Source organism: Zalophus californianus, chromosome 1, assembly GCF_009762305.2.
Source record: "Zalophus californianus isolate mZalCal1 chromosome 1, mZalCal1.pri.v2, whole genome shotgun sequence".
In the NCBI taxonomy this organism is placed as follows: Eukaryota; Metazoa; Chordata; class Mammalia; order Carnivora; family Otariidae; genus Zalophus; species Zalophus californianus.
In genome coordinates, this window is record NC_045595.1 from 140,324,068 (window position 1) to 140,345,903 (window position 21,836).

General features: G+C 38.2%; 1 pseudogene; it reads left to right on the forward strand.

Annotated features, from left to right (window-relative positions):
- The first annotated feature begins 305 nt into the window (after positions 1 to 305).
- LOC113915925 lies at positions 306 to 18,176 on the forward strand (annotated as a pseudogene).
- The last annotated feature ends 3,660 nt before the right edge of the window (positions 18,177 to 21,836 follow it).

The window sequence follows — 21,836 nt, forward strand, 5'->3', positions numbered from 1 at the left end:
AGGTGGGAAAAGATATCAAACAATGTCTAACTAAAATGCTTACTTTATATTAATAACAAAATAGACAGTAAAACAAAAAAAAGACTTACTAGGAATTAAGATGGTCATTATAGGATGAAACAGGAATAATTTATGAAGAAAATAGATAATACTACTAAATTGTATTTTCAAGATGGAAGCAAAAAAATTGCAAATCTAGAGATGTACTTGGAGAATATACAAAGAGTCAGTTTCTTTCCTTCCTCTTACCCAGCCATTTGGGCAGCTGCTTTTGGTTGGGGCCATCTTGCACCTAAGGCAGGAAGATGGTGGCTGCAAAGTAGATAAAAATGTCCCTGGGATCGATCAACTCTGGGCTCCCACTTGTTATGAAAAGTGGAAAGTATGTGCTGGGGTATAAGCAGACTCTGAAAATGCTCCGATATGGCTAAGCCAAACTGGTCATCCTTGCCAACAACTGCCCAGACTGGAGGAAATCTGAAATAGAATACCATGTCATGTTGGCCAAAACTAGTGTCTATCACCACCGTGGCAATAATATTGAATTGGGCACAGTATGTGGGAAATATTACAGAGTATGCACATTGGCTATCATTGATCCAGGTGATTCTGATAACATTAGAATCTTGCCAGAACAGCCTGGTGAAAAGTTAATCACGCAAAATATTTCTTTAATAAAACTCACCAGAGCTTGTTTTAAACACACACACACACACACACACACACACACACACACACACACACGCACACAGTCAGCTAAAGAATAGCATTATCTCCTTGATATTTATATGTCAGAAAATATTCATAGTGTAATTTTCCTCTAGCTTTATAAATACCCTTTACTAACACTCATGCTCAAAATTAACAAGTCAAACTTGTTCAGAGCTCAAGGGATGAACATTTTAGCCAAAATTTCAAAGATGCCTTGGATATAGTGCTAATAATGTTTCAATTTAAACAACTCATTTCTGAAAACGTTCCTGACTTTTCCAACTAGGTACGTCTCTCCTTATTTTGAATCTCCAAAGTACTTTGCTTATATTACTTTATGGAGCATGTCTTACATTAACTTGGTGGTTCTCCACCAGGGGCATTTTTCCCCACCAGGGGACATTTGGTAATGCCTGGTGACATTTTTGGCTCTCATGATTGTGGGGGATTTTGTGGTGGGTAGAGGCCAGAAACAATGCTAAGCATTCTAAAATGCATAGGGCAGTTCCCTACAATAAGAAATTCTTTGGTCCAAAATAATAGTGCTGAGGTTGAGAAGGAGAAACCCAGTTCTAGTTTGTAGCTTGTTAATTTTCTTTTTCATCTTCTCCACTTTCAGTTACATTGAAAGTATTATAGGGATGCCTGGGTGGCTCAGTCAGTTGAGTGTCTGCCTTCGGCTCAGGTCCTGATCCCAGGGTCTTGGGATTGAGTCCTGCATTGGGCTCCCTGTTCAGTGGAGAGTCTGCTTCTCCTTCCTCTGCCCTACCCCCTGCTTGTGCTTGCTCTATCACTTTCTAGCTCTCTCTCTTTCTCAAATAAAAAAAAAAATCTTAAAAAAAAAGACGGTATCATGGACTTGGTCTTACCTGGGATTCCATATAATTTGTAGTGTTGTGCCTGCTACAGGGTAAGTTAACAGTTGTGAAACTGAATTTCCATTCAATGTCAATCCTGAGTGTCCACTATGTGTGGGTTGCTCTCTTCAGAATGTGTGTGCAAGAGTCTAAGCAGATAGTCTTTATCCTCTAGGAATTCCCAGCTTAGTAGTGAAAGAGAGATATAAATAGATACTTCATAATACAATACACTATGTACTTGAACAAGAATATGAGGGAAAAGTATGCCATATGAAGCCAAAGTCAGAACTAAGGAGATTTCATATAGTAAATCAAAACAAAGCAGTACTTATTTGGCCTACAATAATACTGAAAAGTTGCTTTGCCTATTTCTGTAGGTAAACTAGGGTTAGAAAACAAAATGCAAGATAAAAGGTGTAACAGCAACAAAATCCCTTCCTTCCAAAATAAGAATGTTATTAGGTTTGCATAAAAACGGGAGACTTCCTTGAAGTCATCTTTCAATGCTGTTCTTGAACTGCTTAACTGAACAGTTATTTTAAAGTGCAAGAACTCTTCCTTGTACTTATTTGCCCCTTTTCCACGGCATTCTGTTTTTGTTTTATTTATGAACCATTTTTTCTATTCTCTCTAAGGCCTCTGATTAATGTTGTTTTTATATGAAGTTTTCCTGGAATTATCTGTGTTAGCTCCAGTGATATCTTTTCTCTTTTATGCTTATTTTGTTCTACTCTTTCTTTTTGAAAGATTTATTTTATATTTGATCATTGTTTGTGCATTCATATTTAAGACTGCAACATTATAATTCAGTAAGGTTCCTATGTACAGAATTCTTATATAAAAATGACTATTCCTCCTATATTCAAACAAGATCTATGTGAAGATGAGTTTAAAAGTATTGAGCAACTCAAGTAAGACTTGAAATAATGAAAAAGAATTCCAGTTTCTTCAAGTGAACTATTACAAAATTTAAATCTATATAAATTAGAATAATAGAGAAATTAATTAACAACATGACTGGAATTCTCACTTTATAATTAGATTAGCTATTTCTAATATTCATGTGAAAAACTAGACAAGAAAATATACAGGATATTTTTGAAAAAGTAGAGAAATGAGAGGTAACTAACATCATCATATTTAATTTATATTATGGTAATATAATAATTGAAAATGTATGCTAGAAAATAAAATTAAAGGTGACTACGTACCTACACTAAGCTAAATGACAGGTAATTTACAGACTGAAATGTGGAAATTAAGCTATAAAAGAAGCAAGAAGAAACTTTGAAAGTTATACACATACACATGTATAAAAACACACACATAAAGAGGGTGAGGCTGTCCATTTGAGTATAAAAGACAGTTCAAAAGCCAAGAGAAAAAAAGATTATTGAATTTAATTATGTAAACACAGTTTTAAAAATCTACATGACAAAGTAATATAAACATAGTGAAAAGAAGAGGGAATGCACACGAAATATATATGACCGATAATCGGTCTGATTTCCTTAATACAGTGCCCCCCCAAATCAGTAAGCAAAAGATGAAGAATATAACTGAAAAAGTGCAATAATTATGAACAGAAATGCCAGTACATATGTATTATTCAACATTCTCTAGAGATAAAGAACCAATAGGATAGATAGGTAGGTAGGTAGACAGAATGAAAGATAGAGAGAGAGATACATATAGATATAGATAAGAGGAAACTTATTATAGGAATTACCATACATGGTTTTAGAGGCCCATAGTCCCACAGTTTGCCATCTGCAAGCAGGAGAACCTGGAAAGCTGGTAGTGTAATTCAGTCTGAGTCTGCAGGCCAGAGAAGCAGTGGGCCAATGGTGTTAAGTCCTGGTGTGAGGTTGAAAGCCTGAGAAGCAGGAGCTTCAGTGTCTGAGGGCAGAAGATGGATGTCAGCTCATGAGGAGAGGAAATTCACTCTTCTTCCATCTTTTTGTTCCATTCAGGCTGTCAGTGGATTGGATGATGCCTACTAGCTTTGGAAAGGGAGATCTTCTTTATTCAGTCTACTGATGCTTATACAAATCCCTTCAAGAGACACCCTCACAGACACACCCAGTAAAGTTTTACCAACTACTTGGGTGTTCCTTAGCTCAGGCAAGTTGACACATAAAATTAACGATTACAACATATCATTCTTAAACACATGAAAGTATGTTCAACTACCATCAGAATAGGAGCAAAGCAAACACTGAAATACTATTTTTCTCATATCAGAATGGCAAGTATTTTTTATAAGGATTGATAATGCACAACATTGGTGAGAATTTGTGGAAATAGATAAGCTTATGCGTTCATGGGTAGTGAATATTGGATCAACCTTATGGGATGATATATGGCAATATCTACCAGCATAAAAATTCACATACATTTTTACTCACAATTGTAATTCTAGGAATTTAGGCTTTGGTAAGTCCCTACATGTCTTAAAGAGAGACAACATATTGTGGAAGTTAACAGCATAGATGCTGGAGTCACGCTGTTTGGGTTTGAATCCTGGTTTCACATTTACCAAGTGTGGTATTGGGGAAATTATTTGATATTTCTTATGTCCGAATTTTCTAAATTTTTTAATGAGGATAATAATAACAAGTACCTCATGGGGTTGCCATGATTATAAAATTTAGTAATATATGTCAAATGCTTGCCACATAGTAGGTGCTATAGAAGTGGAGTGATGAGGCATCTCAGTTTCACTGGGATATTGTCCTGGCTTAGACTTGTTTTGTCCCAGCACAGTCACAAACATCCCTACCCCTTCAGTCTCAAAGATGTCCTCACTGGTTGATATATTATATAGACATCTTATAGGTAAGCGTGAGAGTAATTGTTCATAAGTATATTAATTGTGGATCTGTGAATAATAGTAAAGATTAGAAATAATGTCCATCAATTGATTACTTGTTAAATGTGTATACTTACAATATATGTTTCATCCTTTCAGAGGAACAGTCCACAGCTATCAAAAAGAAAATTAATGACAGCAGTTATTTAGAACAGTGATTTTCAAACTTTTTGGTCTCAGGATCTCTTAAATTATTAAGAATCATTTGAGATGTGAAACATCCTTTACTTTTTTATAGATATCTAGTGATATTTACCATATTAGAAATTAGATTGGAAAACATTTAAGTATGTATTTATAACTCATTTTAGAATAACAATGAAAATATTACATGGCAACAACATATTTTTAATGAAAAACTACATTAAAATTAGCTTGGAAGTACATTGCTTTGCATTTTCGCTAGCATTAAACACTCCTATTTGCTTCATCATCCAGTAGGTTGTACTATCACATTACAGCTTCTGGAAACTTCACTGTACACTCAAGAGAGAATAGGAGAGAAAAGGGCAAATGATAGTTTAGTGTTATTATAAAAATAGTTTTGACCTCACAGGCTTCCCAGAAGGATCCCTAGTACTTCCATTTGTCTTAGGTCAAAGTATACCTTGAGAACCATTGGTTTAGAACTTGGACTAAAGAAGAATTTTTTCAAGGAGGAATATTTTATTACCGACATTTTTTAGAAGTACATGCACATGGTGATAATAAAAATCAGACTAAATTATAGTCAGTTTTATTATTGTTTATAAATTCTCTACCAACAATGCACTGTCTTACTGCTTGCACCTGGGGTAGACATTCTTGTCACCCCATCATTTATATACCACCGTGTGGCAGAAACCAAACTAGACCAAATCCATCTGATGCCAAAGAGCTTGGGATCTTAACTGCCCCAGTATGTTAAAAAGTTATCTTAATGCTTGGGACTAAAGATGGATACATTCACTGACGGTCATTTAAATTGAAAGAAGCACAAACAACAACAACAACAACAACAAAAACTAGTTCCACAGAAGTAATCCCCATCATAGACTACAAGAGCAAGTGGGGAATGAGTGCAAAAATCCTGGGAAGGAAGAAGAAAACAAGTTTTCAATCATTCTCTAGAATCCAAGCAGAAAATCCAAACACACTCATAACTAAAACAGATATAGTTAGAGCAAAGTGGGAGGCCTTGGAATCTCTGAAAACTTGAAGAAAATAGTTAATTATCATTCCGAGATAATTACTGCTGTGAATTCAGTCATTCAGCCTCTGTTTTTACAACCTGGCATTTTCCACTGAGAAAAGGAATCTGCCCTTCTCAAAAATTTTATTTTCTAGGCTCTTTCAAGGGTTCTGCCAGCACAACCCTGACTCACCAGCTGGGGCTCCCTGAGTAGAGAGGCGGGAGGGGAGAGATTCCCCAGTGTGTGTGTTCCAGTCAACTTCTGGAGGTCCCTGTGCATTTTGTCATGACAATTAGATTGTGTACTTACACAAAATATTCTAAACATCTTAATTAAGTTAGATTGAAGGAAATTAAACTAAAAAGGATCTGAGGTGTGGAGCATTTCTTCCAATCTAGCCTGAAATGGAAGATAATAGGGTCAGTATGAAAGTCCCATTACAAACCCAAGAAAGGTGAAAAGCAAGTAGACTCTGACAAATAAAAACACGTCATAAATTTGGAAGTCTCCGTTATATCTTTAGAGATGAGGAATAAGAAAAAGTGCAAAAAATATTTTCATGGATGGGGAAATAAAGGGAGAAGAATGACAGGGAAGGTCGTTGATATTGATTGATATTGAATGATATTAGTAATGATACATGAAGTCCCAAAGATTACAGGATGTCAGAACTGAAAGGTATTTTAGAGACCATCTAGACCATCCAGACAATCCAGACAAACCCCTTTATTTTATAAATGGGAAAATAAGGCCCAAAGTAGTTAAGTAATAAAGCTTGATGTTTACAATGTTAATTTATTTATCAAATAAACTATAAGACACATAATATCTCTTTGAATCTCCATGTTTTTGAAGGAACATATATCACAGGCATTGTTTTTTTTTACTCTTTCTTTTCAAATAATATTATTATTTTTTAACATTATATATCTGAAACTACGATAGGACAGTGAATGTTAAGTTGTAATCAAAGCCCAAAATAATGATTTGAACTTTATAATTTTGGATTAGCCACATTATTAAATAAAACTGAAAAACACTGTTTTGATGCTTAATGTTTATAGGCACTGAATTTAACTCTGCAGAGGAACCATCAATGAATACAAGGTACAAAGTTCCTGATCTCTAGTGGCTCATACTTATCCAATGAGATTAATTATAGGAACCATATATAGACCTCATGCCAAAAAAAAAAAAAAAGCATTTTAGAGGGGAATAGAGAAAATAGATCATGAAGAGTTTAATTCTGCTTAGAGAGTCTGGGCAGCCTCCATAAAATTAAATTGAGAAAGGACCTTGAAGGAATAGTAAGACTTCAGTAGATGTACATTGCAAAATTGGGTCATTTCAGATAGAAAGGAATATACACACAAAGGCAGAGTCTCGTGTGCTTTTTAGGAAAAACACTGTATTTAGGGTAGGGAAGAGAGGGTGCAGTGCTTGACCATATATAGCTTCTTCTTTGAGACCACCCATGTATCCAGCCATAACTCAGGACTTTCTCTTAGATAGCCATGATCATTACCATGCCACCTTGTCTACAAATGCCCCTCATTGAATTAGAGATCAGTTATTCTACAGGTTTGTCATTGGCTTAGTGAAAAAGATGAATGAGGCTAATCACATGCCTTCTATGATTATTTGAACTTAGAAACACAAAGTTTCAGTGGAAGATAAAGCTAGAAGAGAAGATATAGAGAGAAAAACTGTAAGGTAGAATCAAGGTAATGGCAGAGTAAAATTTTGAGGGGCTAGAAGCCCCATGAAGAGAAACCATAAGGTTTATATAAGAGTCAGAGAATGGTTTGTCCCTAGGGTTACCTCAGTTCTTAATGTGTCCTTCTTATAAACCTAACCTGGAAGGAGTCTCAGGTTCTCAAATCAAAAGAACCTGGCTAATCCAGAGACAAAGAAAACTAGTGAGAAATTAGGCCACATTTTAGAGAACATCTTGGGGCAAGCTGGGTATTTTAGACTCTACTATATATACTAATAGCTGATGGATTAAGAATTACCAATAGGGCTTGTTGGAAATGTACACAGATTCTGACTCATTAGCCTGGGGAGGAGACGAGGAATCTACTTTGCTTGTAAATGATCCTTAATCAAAGAGTTCAAGGATCACAACTTAAAAAACATTTTGATGTAGATTTTTTTTTTTAACAGGGAATTTCTAAGGTATAGTTTATTTTATTTTGTGAAGGACTGAAACCAGGAAGTAAGCTATTGGAATATTGTAGATGAGAACTAAGTAATTAAGGGGAAAAAAGGTGACTATTGATACAATAAATAATCTTTCATAAAATTCTTTTATTATAATTTAGAACTATATATACCATCTTATATCCTCATCTGTGTTTACTTTACCTTCCTCTGTGATTTTCTATCTATGTCTTGTCTATTCCAGGAGAATTGAGCATAGTTCTCTATAGATGGATGTAAGGATTAGTACATCTGATCCCTGGATCTAGTGATCTAACCAAAGCTAGTTTAGCAGATGACTAAGAAAACCCCTGGAAGATAATAGAGTTGGCCGGAATGAAGATCTGATATTATGAAGAATTACACCTTGGAGAACCTGGGTGGTTCAGTTGGTTAAGCACCCAACTCTTGATTTTGGCTAAGGTCATGATCTCTGGGCCCTGAGATCAAGTCCCTCATGGGGCTCTGCACTGAGTGTGGAGTCTGCTTGAAATTTTCTCTCTCTCTCTCTCCCTCTGCTCCTCCCCCCCCCACTCTCACATACTCTCTATATAAATAAATAAAATCTAAAAATAGAATTATATCTTACTGCTGAGAAATCATTTCAATAACTAAGGGTTTCTTAAAAGTATTTGAAGATAGAGAATAGAAAAGGAGGGGAAAATGGAGGTGGTAATAAAATATTTTTTGAAATATAAAATGTAAAACAAGGCACAAAGAGTTGTGTAATAAAGGTTTACTTAGAGTAGAGACTTCCTGGTTTTAGATAGTAGTGAACTCAAACAAGATTTTGGTGACTGATGAGAAATGGGGAGTTGAAAATAGTCATCCACAAAGAGCAAAGCTCCGAGTCCAGTATTTCTGCTGTATTCCTACTTATTATATGGGTTTTTTTCCATTTGGGGTCTTTAATACAGCAAAATGATTTTACTGATGAACTGTTGACAGAAAGCCATCTTTGAATTACTATTATGACTTACTTTTGGGCTTTAATTTTTAAGAACACAGTTTCCCTGTGTTTCTCTATGTGCCCAAAGACATATACTCTTCCAGGTTGTGAGTCAATACTGATCTAAAGGGAAGAAAGGGAACTAGAGAGGTAAGAAGACCTGATAAGTTTGAGAAGACTTTAGTCCTTCAGTTAAAACGTTAATGATAAAAAAGAAGACACAGAGGAATCCCTCAAAGCACTTATGGCTTGAACTTGCAATATAACCTCTGAGTTCCCCACTTTTATCTGTGTTGCAAATAAGAAGCTGAGAAACTGGGCTCAGATGTGCTTTGAAGGTTCCATATAATAGTCAATCTTCATAGATTTCTAATTGCCTTAACTTGAAAAGAAAGTGCACATTTTTTTTTAAAGAACATAAGTCCCTGCAAAACCAAACTGATAGCACTGCAGAATAATTACAGCTTCTTCTGGTTGCTATGACACCTCTTGTATCTACGTCATCCTGTATCATAACTGTTTTTGAGTGCTAGTAAAAGAAGATAGGATAATGACATAAGATTATGATATGGTATGAGAGAGAAAAGATCTACTCACTAGAGGTGACATTAAGAAATAATTTAATGTCAGGACACCTGGGTGGCTCAGTCAGTTGAGCAGCATCTGACTCTGGATCTCAGGGTTGTGAGTTCAAACCCTGCATTGGGCTCTATGCTGGGTGTGAAGCCTACCTAAAAAAAAAAAAAAAAAAAAGAGAGAGAGAGAGAGAGAAAGAATTTAGTATTTTAGTTAATGGAAATGTAATTATCTTCCTAACAAATATTACCACATATGTCTTATGATGCATTGACTGTAACAGCTTCTACTTGCGGGACAAGCTGAGCAAGAGTTTTAGTTTAAAGGCTTCTTACAAATGTAAAAATAAAATAAATCCAGCCATGACAAAACTGGGAAAATGAGCTTTTCCTTAACTAATCCCTAAGTGGTCTGGAACAACTTAAGGATAACATACAATGGCTCTATTTTACGGTGTGCCTGGGTGGCTTAGTCCATTAAGTGGCTGACTCTAGATCTCAGGGTTGAGAGTTCAAGTCCTGTGTTGGGCTCCATGCTAGGTGTGGAGCCTACTTAAATGGCCCTGTTTTACAGGGAAGATTCATTAGCAGAGTTCTCAGCAATGAGGAGTCTTTTATCCTCAGCCAAACCACCTTCATACGATACAATGTCAGAACAAGGCTTCAGCCTCTTGGTGTGAAAAAGCAGGCTGGCTCTCAGGGAGGGAGAGATTAGGAAGAGGAAGGCAGTGTGGACAGAATGAATGGTAATGAGTTCAGAGGAGCCACTTAATCATTTGCCTACCATGGGCTTCTATCTGGATCGGACCAAAAGGGCTTCATTTAATGAGAAGATTTATCTTCGGCATCTACGAAGCGAGAGTTGATCTGACATTGTTTAAACAGACAACTGAGAATGCAAGCGTTTAAAGCTGGTGTATTACTGAAATGCTCAAGAAATCTCATCACAAATACATTCAAAATACATAATCTAAATCCTTTTTAAAGGGCACCTCACGTTAATCCCTTAGCTGGGGTTCCTCATTTTTATAGCATCATTTATCACTTTAATGTACGTTAGTTTAGCGGTTAAAAGCCAGGGCAGAAAACCTGCTCTGAATGTTGGAACATTAATGACTTAAGCAAAAAGGAAACACTGGAAAGACCAGCCGGTGCTCTAGTTCTTTCCCCTGGGTTATAATCACAGATGCAGGAAGCAATTGCTGCTATATAAATAATACCGCAATGTGGTTAGTGTTGGCAAGAACAGACTTATTTGGGACACGAAAGGGTAAATAACAAAAGGTTTGACAAACTGACTCAAGGGAGGAATGTGTATTTATGTGTGTAGAGAGGGAGTGGTAAGAGGGAAAGAGATGAGCTCAAACCCTTCTTGCTTCTAGTGCATATTTTTCTAGACAGAAAATCTAGGGGTGGAGATGAGATGCAGGGGGTGGAGGACGGAAATACCAGGGCACCCTAGCAGCACAGATGGCATCAGGACTCATGCCTCCCACTACACCTGAGGCTGTGGATGCTGCAGGACAATGAACGGGCATGTGTGTGGGGGGAGGGCTGGGGGAGGCGCTCCATTTAGGAGGGGAGAATCCCAGTATTTGTGAAACCAAATTCCCTACACAACTCCTTTTTTGCTTCCCTAAAACATAGATCAGACACGTATCTGACTCTCTCCCTAGCTAAGCATTATCTTGGGAAAGACGTGTACCTTCTCTGGAATCATGTTGTCCACATTTGTGAAATGCACCAGAGATGGGGATGGTGACGATGGGGCTGTCTAGATGGACACGTTGATTCCATCCAGCACCAATCTTTTATGGATTTACCTTTCTATTATTCATATAGCTGATGACTCTTTTTATAATGGTATCTTTGGTGCTCAGATTATATCATATCAAAGAGCTGAATGTGGGCATATTTTCCAGGCTTCAGAATTTTCCAAAGGCGGAGCCATGTGGGAACTTCCCAGAACCCTCAACATCATACTATTTAATGACAAAGGTTTTCTCCTGACCAAACTCCAGCCAGGCTCCTCTGAGCCCTCCTCTTGACTAGGCCTCAACCTTGGCCTACAAAGACATGAACAAAATACTATTGTAGTTTCTAACAGCTTAAGGCTCTATCCCTAGGATGACCCTAGGTCCTCTTAAAGTACCTGCTTAATGAAACTCAAGGCTGCCAAAAGAATTGATGGCTTGTTCTAGCCAGCACCTCAAATAGGGCTCCTGTCTCCCAGCCTGTACTAGAAACCAAGAGCCGAGTGTGATGATTACCAGTTAAGAAATCCAGATGGGTTTCACAGGGACCAGCCTCCCCGGCCCCCTTGCTTTTTGTAATTTTTACTTTCCTGACTCTGCCGGGCCTCCGCTCACTCCTTTCCTTATTCCCTCATTCTCCCTTTAAATGTCCAGTCACTTCTGTACAAATCAAAGTTGAATTCAGTTCACACTGGACTTTTTTCCTCATTGCAATTGTATATTACTGATTGAAATCTGTCCTTACCACTTTAACTATTATCTAGCTTTATTTTTGACGTTAGACAGCTGATCACCTCATTCCAAGGTGAATACTTCCCTAACACACTTTTGGTTCAAAGGGTAAAATACAAGTTTCTTATTGTGCATTTTATACAGCCCATGGTGGGCATTTCCTATCTGCCCCACCTCTTCTGTCTTTGGGGCCCATCTGGCTTTTGTTTCAATCTCAAACACAGCAGATGACATTCTCTGCCAGTGAATCCTATTTTGAGCTCTCTTGGGGAAGCTACAGAAGCTGAGCTATGTTCCCAAATTTACTGCCAGGTTTAAAACAATAAAAATCTCATGCTTATTATTTCCCCCTGACCTAGGGCAGGGTCTAAAATGACTGACTCCAGTTCCTCGGCAAAGATATGAAAGCCTGTTTAAAAAGTATTTATATATCAAATGACTACTTTGGAGCGGCCTTGCAAGGCTTGCGGGGCTCACAAGAGTACTTCCCTGCTGAATTGAGACTCTTTCCCATCAAAATTGTCAGCAAACAGGGCCTGGGAAGGTGGGTAGGGCTTGGCCTTGTGTTGAGCTCTTTCAGTCTACATAGCAGAGGCTGAGTGATCCCCACATGCTAGTTTCAGCTTTGGAGTTTTCAGGAGGGATCCTCACCTAAGCTCTAAGGCTCCTGGCAACTAATCTGTCCTGACTCTTTTGCTTTAGAGCTTTGCTACTCAGCGGAGAACCATCATCATGCACAACATCTGAGAGCTTGTTAGAGATGCAGGATCTCAAGTCCTACCCCAGACCTATTCAGTCAGGAACAGCATTTTTGAAAAGACCTCCAAGTGATTCTAATGCACCTGAAAGTTTGAGAAGCATTGTCATTTGTAACACTCTGACTCTCGCTTTTTCCTGGAATCTTTATTACAATTCTGAATCCTCGTCTTCCTAATATGCCCAAGGCACTGTAGATAGAGAATTTTCCTTACTCTTTATAGATGCTTCCTACATAGACTACAGGTCTTCTCAGTAACCTGCTCCACCCTCAGTAACCTGCTCCACCCTCCAAGGCAACTCATGTCCCATTTCCCTCATAAAATACAGGGCTTGCACCTGCAAGCTGTTCACTCTCTAACCCCACTGCCATGCTCAACCCTCTGCCTCATCTTGGTTAACACACCTGGTTCTAGGTCAGCTGGTCCTCATGAACCCTATACTGCGGAGCATACCCCTTTTGTGCCCAGAGCTGCCCAGACCACCAAGATCTGATGAACTGCAGTGTTAATTGGGAGTTATAGAACATGGACCTAGAGACACAAAACACGGGATTTAGCTCCATCTAGTAGAAAACATAATTTCACCTACATCTCGTTGTGGGGCTTGAATGATAATGTATACGGAAGCACTTGGTAAAGTCAAACACTAAAACACTATTTGACCAAGAGGTAATTGTGGGATCGAATTGTTGATCCACACTGCATCCTTCTTACAGATATATTTTAGAAAATATTTAGGGACTGTGATAAATGATAGACAAGAACTTAAGGGGGAAATTCTCATTTAAAATGGGATTATGATTGAATATTTTTTCTTGAATTTTATTTTTTGTTCAGATTGTTATATGAGTTTAACACATTTTTGAAACTTCTCCTCAAAAAACAAGAAAGAGGGGAAAAGAACTTAGTAGACACTCTTTACTTTGGCATTCCAGAGCCTCTATGATATGACCACAACATACCTACCTTTTTCCATTTCTCACTTCATTTCTCCTTTTACCATCACCTATCCCACCACACATAATTATTCCTTCACCTATTTACTTTCCTTGAACACACTTTGAGTTGTTGCCTTTCCTCTCAACCTAGAATGCTTCTTCTACTTCCATCTGTACTTGTGAAAGATAGGGTTTTTGTTTGTATGCCAAAAAAACCTCACATTTCTTTATCATCCTAAATGATGTATATCTGGATTTGTGTCTGCCCAGAAAAACTGACCGGAAATGTTATCTCAGTCACTGTTTTTAGAGGGGCAACTGGGTCACCTCCTTCTTTCAGGATCATGCAGGAATTTGAGGGGGGTGCTTATGGAGTCCAGAAAACTTGGACAATAATTTCTTTTCTTTTTTTTTTTTTTTAAAGATTTTATTTATTTGAGAGAGAGAGAATGAGAGATAGAGAGCACGAGAGGGAAGAGGGTCAGAGGGAGAAGCAGACTCCCCGCTGAGCAGGGAGCCCGATGTGGGACTCGATCCCGGGACTCCAGGATCATGACCTGAGCCGAAGGCAGTCGCTTAACCAACTGAGCCACCCAGGTGCCCGGACAATAATTTCTGTACCTTAATCATGCATATCTATTTCTACCAGGGTTGGAGATACAGAAAACACTGTTTACTTTTATACCAAATTTCTTGATTTTTAAAGGTTGTCAAATAATTTTAAGTGTCTAAAAACCCTTGATGGACCAGTTAAAAGATATCTGTGACCAAGTTTGGCCCACATGCTGGAAGTTGGTGACCTCAGCCCTAGACTTGAGGATACAAAATATTACCTATCCACCTAGAATGGTGAGAAGAGAGAAATTTTCAACTGATTTTCATTTTTATAAATTTCTTACAACTCTGAGAATAAGAATTCGAAGTTGAATAGATGATCCCCCTCCACATATTAAAACTCTATGAAGTCTTCCAAGCTTAGCTCAGACGTCTTCCATGACTTTCCTGGGGACAAAGAATACTTTATACATTGGCATCAATTGGTACCTCTTCTGTACTGGGTAGCATTTGTATCCTTCCCTTGCTTCCCTCTTCTCTTCCTCCCTCCCTCCATTCTTCCTTCTTGTCTTCCTTTGACTAGTTTAACATCTGGGATTCAAACCCAGGGGGCAGTGTAATTCAAAGACTGCGCTCTTAGTCATGGAACTTAAAATATAGTGAATGCACTGGTTAATTATCCAAGCCAATATTCTTCTAAGGAAATTTCATGTGGACTTAAACATGGCTGCCTTGTATTGAAATAGTTTATAGATGTACACTTTTTCTCCACTATACCTTATATAATTATTTTGAAGGGAAGATTTATATCTGATTGATTTTTTGATCTCCTATAGCACCTGGCACAGTAACTGTCCCATAGTAAGCATAAAAATATGTATTGAACTACTTATCCATTTCTGAACATTACCAACTCCTTAGGCTCTGATTTAAATTCATTCAACAATCGCCTCTCTTCCCTTGCTCCCACCTTTGTCCTATCCTACTCTGTATATAGGCAGATTCAGAAAAACATTCTGTAGCATCAAGGAGGAACCAATATCTCTTATGAGCTTTGTGTGATGGGAAATGTAACAGATAAGGAGCAGGAGACATAGACTTGAGTTCTGATTCTGTGAGTCCATGCCATACACATCATTTTTCCTTTCAGAAATATTTCTCCCACAAAATGAGGTGTGGACCAAATGATCTTCAGGCTCCTTTCAATCCTGGCAATGCAGATAAGAGGCTTTAGAGTCAGGTACAGTAAAATGAAAATCCAACATCTGTATGAAGTTAACAAGTTACTTAATCTCTAAAACAAGTATAGTGCTTACCATAATACTTGGAAAATAGAGTGCACTCAGTAATTATTAGCTATTTTAATTATTATACTATTCTCGATTACTATAAATCCTTTAAGGTGTCTTTATCTAAGGCACATATATATGGTAGCTCATTTTTGGTTATGGGCTAATAATGTCTTCTCATAGCTTCCATTAATACACCTTAAATTGCCTGTGGTTACATATCCTGCACAAGACACTAATATGGACATGGAAACTGAAACCTGAATCATGCAAGGAGTTGTTTCATAACTGACATCTCCTTGATTTATTTCCCACTCCTTTGACTTGCTTTTCTTTTCAACCCGAATTGACCAGATTTATGATTTTGTGTAGGCATGACCCATGTCTGATCCTTAGGAACTGATAAAAGAAAAGAAGATCAAGACAGTGAATTCTTTATATTTATGAATCTTTCTGAAAATTCATCAAGGGTTTCACTTTTACCAAGAGCAACCAGCAGAGACAGGAAATACACATGATTTCTTATTGAGAAAATAGTAAACTCCCTCTCTTTTGGAAAGAGTCATAAATTTTAGGAACTTGTCTTAAAATACGAATCTACTGAAGATCCAGCTTTCATTTAGCATTGTTAGAGTGTTTAGCTTCAACTCCCTACCGATCCAAATATGTGATTCTTTATTCTATACTTATACATCTATTATTCCTCGCAGCATCTGCTATTTGAAAGTTTAACAAATCTTCCCTCTCTGTTTTTAATCCAGTAGCAGAAACATTGAACCAAATTAGACACAAGATGGATTTCTGTGTCACTCCACCAGAATCTTCTCTGCAGTTGAGATAGATACTTTACAAGTTCCTAAAAGATAGAAATATTCAGACAGAAACTTCCTAAGGATGGTGAGGAGTCAACTTTACTCTCAAATCTTTGACGCGTCCTACCCTTCTTTTTCATTACAAAATGGGTTTCACAATATTAAAAATAGGGAGAGAAGAGACAGATTTTTGGAACCAAATTGAATATGCGTTTTTCAATGACCCAAATTGCTCCTCAAACCTTCCATCAGGTTGGTTGCTAGACCTGTCTTCGACAATCTTCTCTCCTTACTCTATCCATTCTGTTCATATGAGCCTGAGATCAATATTTTTTGAAAGTTATCTTTCTCTAAACTATGATATTCTCTAAGATGCTATTTTTTTAAATAACTGAAAGCTTCATCCTCTCTCCAATAAATACAATCTTCTGCTGAAATGTATCACAACTTTAATTCCACTGGTGTAGCAGTCTGGGTCCAGTCAAGAGATAAATAGAAACCACTTAGATTCAACAGGGGAAGTCGAATATAAAAAATAATTAACCACTCTAAGGGAGTAAGTGCAAGATATAAGGAAACTCTGTATGGTACCTTGGGGCTGATGGAGTGCTAAGAAAGTACATACTTGGAAGAAGTTCAGACCTCATTAAAGAAGGTATGGTTCAGCCACAGGATAACAGAGATGGCCGGAACTGGGCTGGAGATGCAGGGCAAACAATAGATAATCCTCTGATTACAGGTGAGCTGCAGAAGGTCAGCAATCTGTGGTCTAAGGGCACAGTGGGAATGCTGGCACCGCTGGGGCAGAAGGGCTTCAGAGCCAGGCAGGCCATGCTGAGGAGGGGAAGCACCTTATTGATGAAACCACTGCTGGGCCTGTGACCCTCTGAACCACAGGAGTTTAGCACTCACCCAGAGTCTGGGCAGATGGCTGCGAGAAGGTTATCATCAGACAGAGGTTGCAGGATCCTAGAGAGACTGTCTTATGGGCCGATGGCTGAGGGAGGCTCCACCAGATGTTTTCACACCTGCTTGGTTGACCCCCAGTAGGCAGAGGAAGCCTCTTCCTTCTCCAATGTCCCACTAGCGCCCTCTACTGAGAAAGCTTGGTGCTCGCTTTTAAGGAGAAATGATTATAAACATGCCGGTGTTGGGGTGCCAGGATGGCTCAGTTGGTTAAGTGTCTGCTTTGGGCTTAAGTTGTCATCCCAGGGTACTGGGATTGAGCCCCATGTCAAGCCACATGTCGGACTCCCTGCTCAGCAGGGAGCCTGCTTCTCCCTCTCCCTCTGCCGCTCCCCCTGCTTGTGCTCTCTCTCTCTCTCTGTCAAATAAGTAAATAAAATCTTCAAAAAAAAAAAAAACAAACATTCCAGTGTTGATCAGAGTATGTTTTGAAGGATACATTTGGAGCAGAAAGACAATAAATTGCTAACTTACTTCTCTAATTTTACTGTAACTTAGCTGCAAAATGGGAGAAAGTTCTCTATACTTAAGAATCAAACAATCAGGATTAAAATACTAATTTTACTTATAAATGTTAGCTGTGTATAATTTAAGGCTATACATTTTGCTTTCCCAAGTTTTCTTGTCTGTAAACTATGCACACTACCTTCCTCAAAAGATTGTTGGAAGAATTAAATGAGATGTATAAGTGAGAGTGCCTGGTACTGCAAATGTTGATGTATTTTATTTATTCTATGTCTCTTGAAATCATTACATTTATTTTTTATAAATTGCATGCTAATAGTTGCTTCTGGAAGCTAGATTGTTGACAAAAATAAAATTTGTTCCGTCACTTACTTTTAGGTGTCCAAGAGGCTTTGGAGGTCACTGAATCACCTCCCTTGACAGTTGAGGAAAATGGGTCACAGAGCACAAAAGTGACTTACCCAAGTTTATACGGAGATGAAGTGGCAGAAATCAAATCAAGACTTGGATATAGCAGCTGGCTGATTAGAATTAATAGTCAAACCCAAAGCAAAATTCCCCAATAAGCAAAGCTCAGTTTTTAATTTGGTTTTAACTTTATCTCCATGGTTGGTGTGTGATAATAAGAGCAATGAATCAAGTTAAACAGGAGGGTTAGGGAAGATTTGTGTGCTGTGGTTCTATTTTGGTTTCTCTGAAGAACCTTTAGTAATCTGACCCAAGTGTACTCCCTAATTTGGATGATGCAAAGGTTTACTGTAAAAATGGGGTCTTTTCATCATTAGCATGTCAGGTTCATGTGTGTTTTTTTCTGGAGCAACTGTTTGGAACCTTTTCTCAAAAGCACTTTTCCCTAATTGTTTAATATCTTACTAGTTCCTAAATCCCCTCAGTGTTTTAGCCCTAGCATTACTCTGCCTTCCTCGAGGAGAGAGCTCAGTACGGAATGCTGGTTGCTAAGCAGTGCCTATTTTTACTGCACTTGAGCAGAATAGAGTGGCCCACTCAATGAGATTCTATCATTGACACTAGCTACAAAGCGTCTTCTGCAGGTCAAGCATTCATGGGTGTTTCTGTATGAACTCTATGGACTCCATAGTACAGCATCCAGGATGAGGGTGTAAAACTGAAGCCAAAAACCTGCCCAAAGAATCTGTTAATAAAATAATAGGAAAACCTCAAAATATATCAATTCATCAAATACTTATTGAGCTCCTAGTGTGGCTTATGGCTATTCGGCATTTGGAATAAATTATTGGACTAAAGAGATTATCGGCTAGATCTCTGGCCCCTGATTATATAGTTCATAGATTAGATGGGGAAAGAGACAGACAAACAAAAGAACCAGAATGACAAATTGTGATAAGAAGTAAACATGTAGCTTAGACAGAATAATACGGAGAAGGGGAAGCATGTTTTAAATAAGAACAAAGAAGAGAGCTTTCTGAGGCCAAGGTACAATGACCAAGAAGGTGCTGCTATTGGGAAATGTATTCCAGGCAGAAATGTTCTGGGGGATGCAGGGTAGTGAGAAGTGGAAAACAGGGCAGGAGGGAGGGAAGGAAAGAGCTTGCCATGGAGGAACTGAGAAAAGACCAATATGAACTGGCATTTATGAGTTAAGGACATGAGGTTGAAGTTATAGAGAGAAATTTGGATTTTAGCTCCAGGGAGTGAAAGGAAATCACTTGGACAGCTTAATGCAGTGAGTGGTTTGATCCATTTACATTTTAATTTTTTATTACTTTTTAAAAAGATTTATTTATTTATTTATTTGAGAGCAAGTGAGCAGCAGGGGGAAGGAGCAGAGAGGGAAAAAGAGAATCTCCCGCAGGTGCCTGCTGAGCAGAGTGGGCGCGGGGCTCTAGCTCATGACCCCAAGATCGTGACTTGAGCCTAACTCAAGAGTCCGAAGCTTAACTGACTGAGCCACACAGGCACCCGATCCATTTACCTTTTTAAAAGATCATACTCATTTCCAGGAAAGAAACTGGTAGGAAGAGGATCAGAATGAAGCAGAGAATCCAGTTAGGGGCCACGGCAAATGTCCAGGAGAAAGAACGATGGGTATTTGATAAGACAGGTGGCAGTGGAGACAGCAGAAAGGCAAATCTGGAATATTTTTAGGAGGTAGAAAAAAAGACTCTTGATAATGAACTTCTGGTCTTCCACCACAAACCTGCTCCTTTTACAATCTTCCCCTTTGAGTTAATGGCCATCCATCCTTGTTCCATGGAGTCTTTCCGTCCACACCCTTCTTTCCAACAGTTAGCACTCTATTGACTTTACTTTAAAAATGTATCTAGAATCAACCACCTCTCACCACCTCTACCTCTAAATCCCTAGCTGAAACCACTGTCATTTCTTATCTAGATCATTGCAACAGCCTTGCCTGCTTCTGCTGGTCTCCCTGCAGTGTGTGATCAGGGCAACACTCAGAGATATTCCATCCCATTGAAAAATAGATCAGATCATGCTGATCCTCTGCTCAGAATCCACTAGCAGCTTCACATGTCTCTCTGAATGAGAGATAAATAGCTTACACCATGGTTGCACTACATGGTGTGGCCAACCATGATATGTCTTACTTCCACTGTATTACAGCCACATGGATTTCCTTGCTATTTTTCAAGTATGACAAGCTTGCTCCTACCTCAGAGCCTTTGCCCTTTCTATTCCATCCTCTTGGAATCTCTTTCTCCCATTAGCTATGGGATCCCTGCCTCAGCTTTTAAGTCTGTTCAAATGTTACCTTCTCCAGTAGACATCTGACTGCTCTGGATAAAATTATACTATTCCCAGCACTTTCTACTCCTTTTTTTCTTTCTTCTTTTCACAGAATTTTTTTCATCTGACATACTGTACATTTTACTTTTCGTTTTACATAAGTTATTAAGTTCCATTGAGTGGTGACCATTTTTAAATACACTTTAATTTTTAGAACAACTTTGTATTTTCAAAAAAATTGAGAAGACAACAGAGATTCCCATATACCTGGCACTCAGTTCCTCTTATTATTAACATGTCCCTTTACTATGGTGCATTTATCACAACTGATGAACCAATATTGAAACATTATTAACTGAAGTCCGTAGTTTAATCAGATTTCTTTAATTTTTCTGTAATGCCCTTTTTCTAATCCAGGATCCCACCCAGGACATGATGTTACATTGAGTTGCCATGTGTCCTTAGGCTCCCCTTTGGCTTGGACAGTTTCTCGGACTTTCCTTGTTTTTGATGATCGTGAGGGTTTTAAAGTGTACTGCTCAGATATATTGTAGGAGTACTCATAATATCCTCTTTTGGAAATGTTCTGGTGTTATTCTCATGAGTAGACTGATGTTATGAATTTTGGAGAGGAAGGTCACAGAGGTAAAGTGCTGTGTTCATTACATATAGAAAATACGTACAATCACCATGGTTGATGACCGATGGTGTTGACCTTGATCACCTGGCTGATGTAGTGTTTGTCAGGTTTCTCCAGTGTACTGTTATTTCCCTCCTACCCAGTCTTCCATATTGTAATCTTTGGAAGGAAGTCACTATATTCAGTCCACATGTAAGGAGGGGCAGTTATGCTCCAACTCCTACGAGGCAAAGTGTCTGGTAAATTATCTGGAATTCTTCTGTATGAGAGATTTGTCTCTTCTCACCAATTTAATACATTATTTAATCAATTATTTTTATCAGTGTAAACTTGAAGATATTCTATTTTCTACTTTGGGTTATATTCCAATACTACTTTATTTTGTTCTTCAAATTGTCCCAGCTTGGGCCAGTGGGAAGTCTTTCAGTCACTCCTGTGCCCATTTGACATATTACCATCAATTTTTTTTTTTGCACTTTCTTACTTTCTGGCATTAAGAGATGCTCTAGGCTCATCCTGAATATTTCCTGCCCTAGTCCTAGAATCAGTCATTTCTCCAAGGATTGGTAGTGAATCTTTGTCAGTTCAATTATTTCTATATCCCTAACACCCAGACAGTACCTGGCACAGAGGAGTTCCTTCATAAAAATTTTCTGAATGAATGAACAAATGAATCAAGGAATGAATTGGAAGCATGATTGATGGATAAGGCTGTTTGGGCCAGAATCCCCTCTGCATATCTGACTCTTTTCTCAGCAGGGCAGGTGGGATCTAGCACTTTGGCAGAAAAACCTTCCATGGGCAGGATTGCAGGCCTAAATTTGCATCATTCTCAAATAGTATTATTTTTAAGCAAACA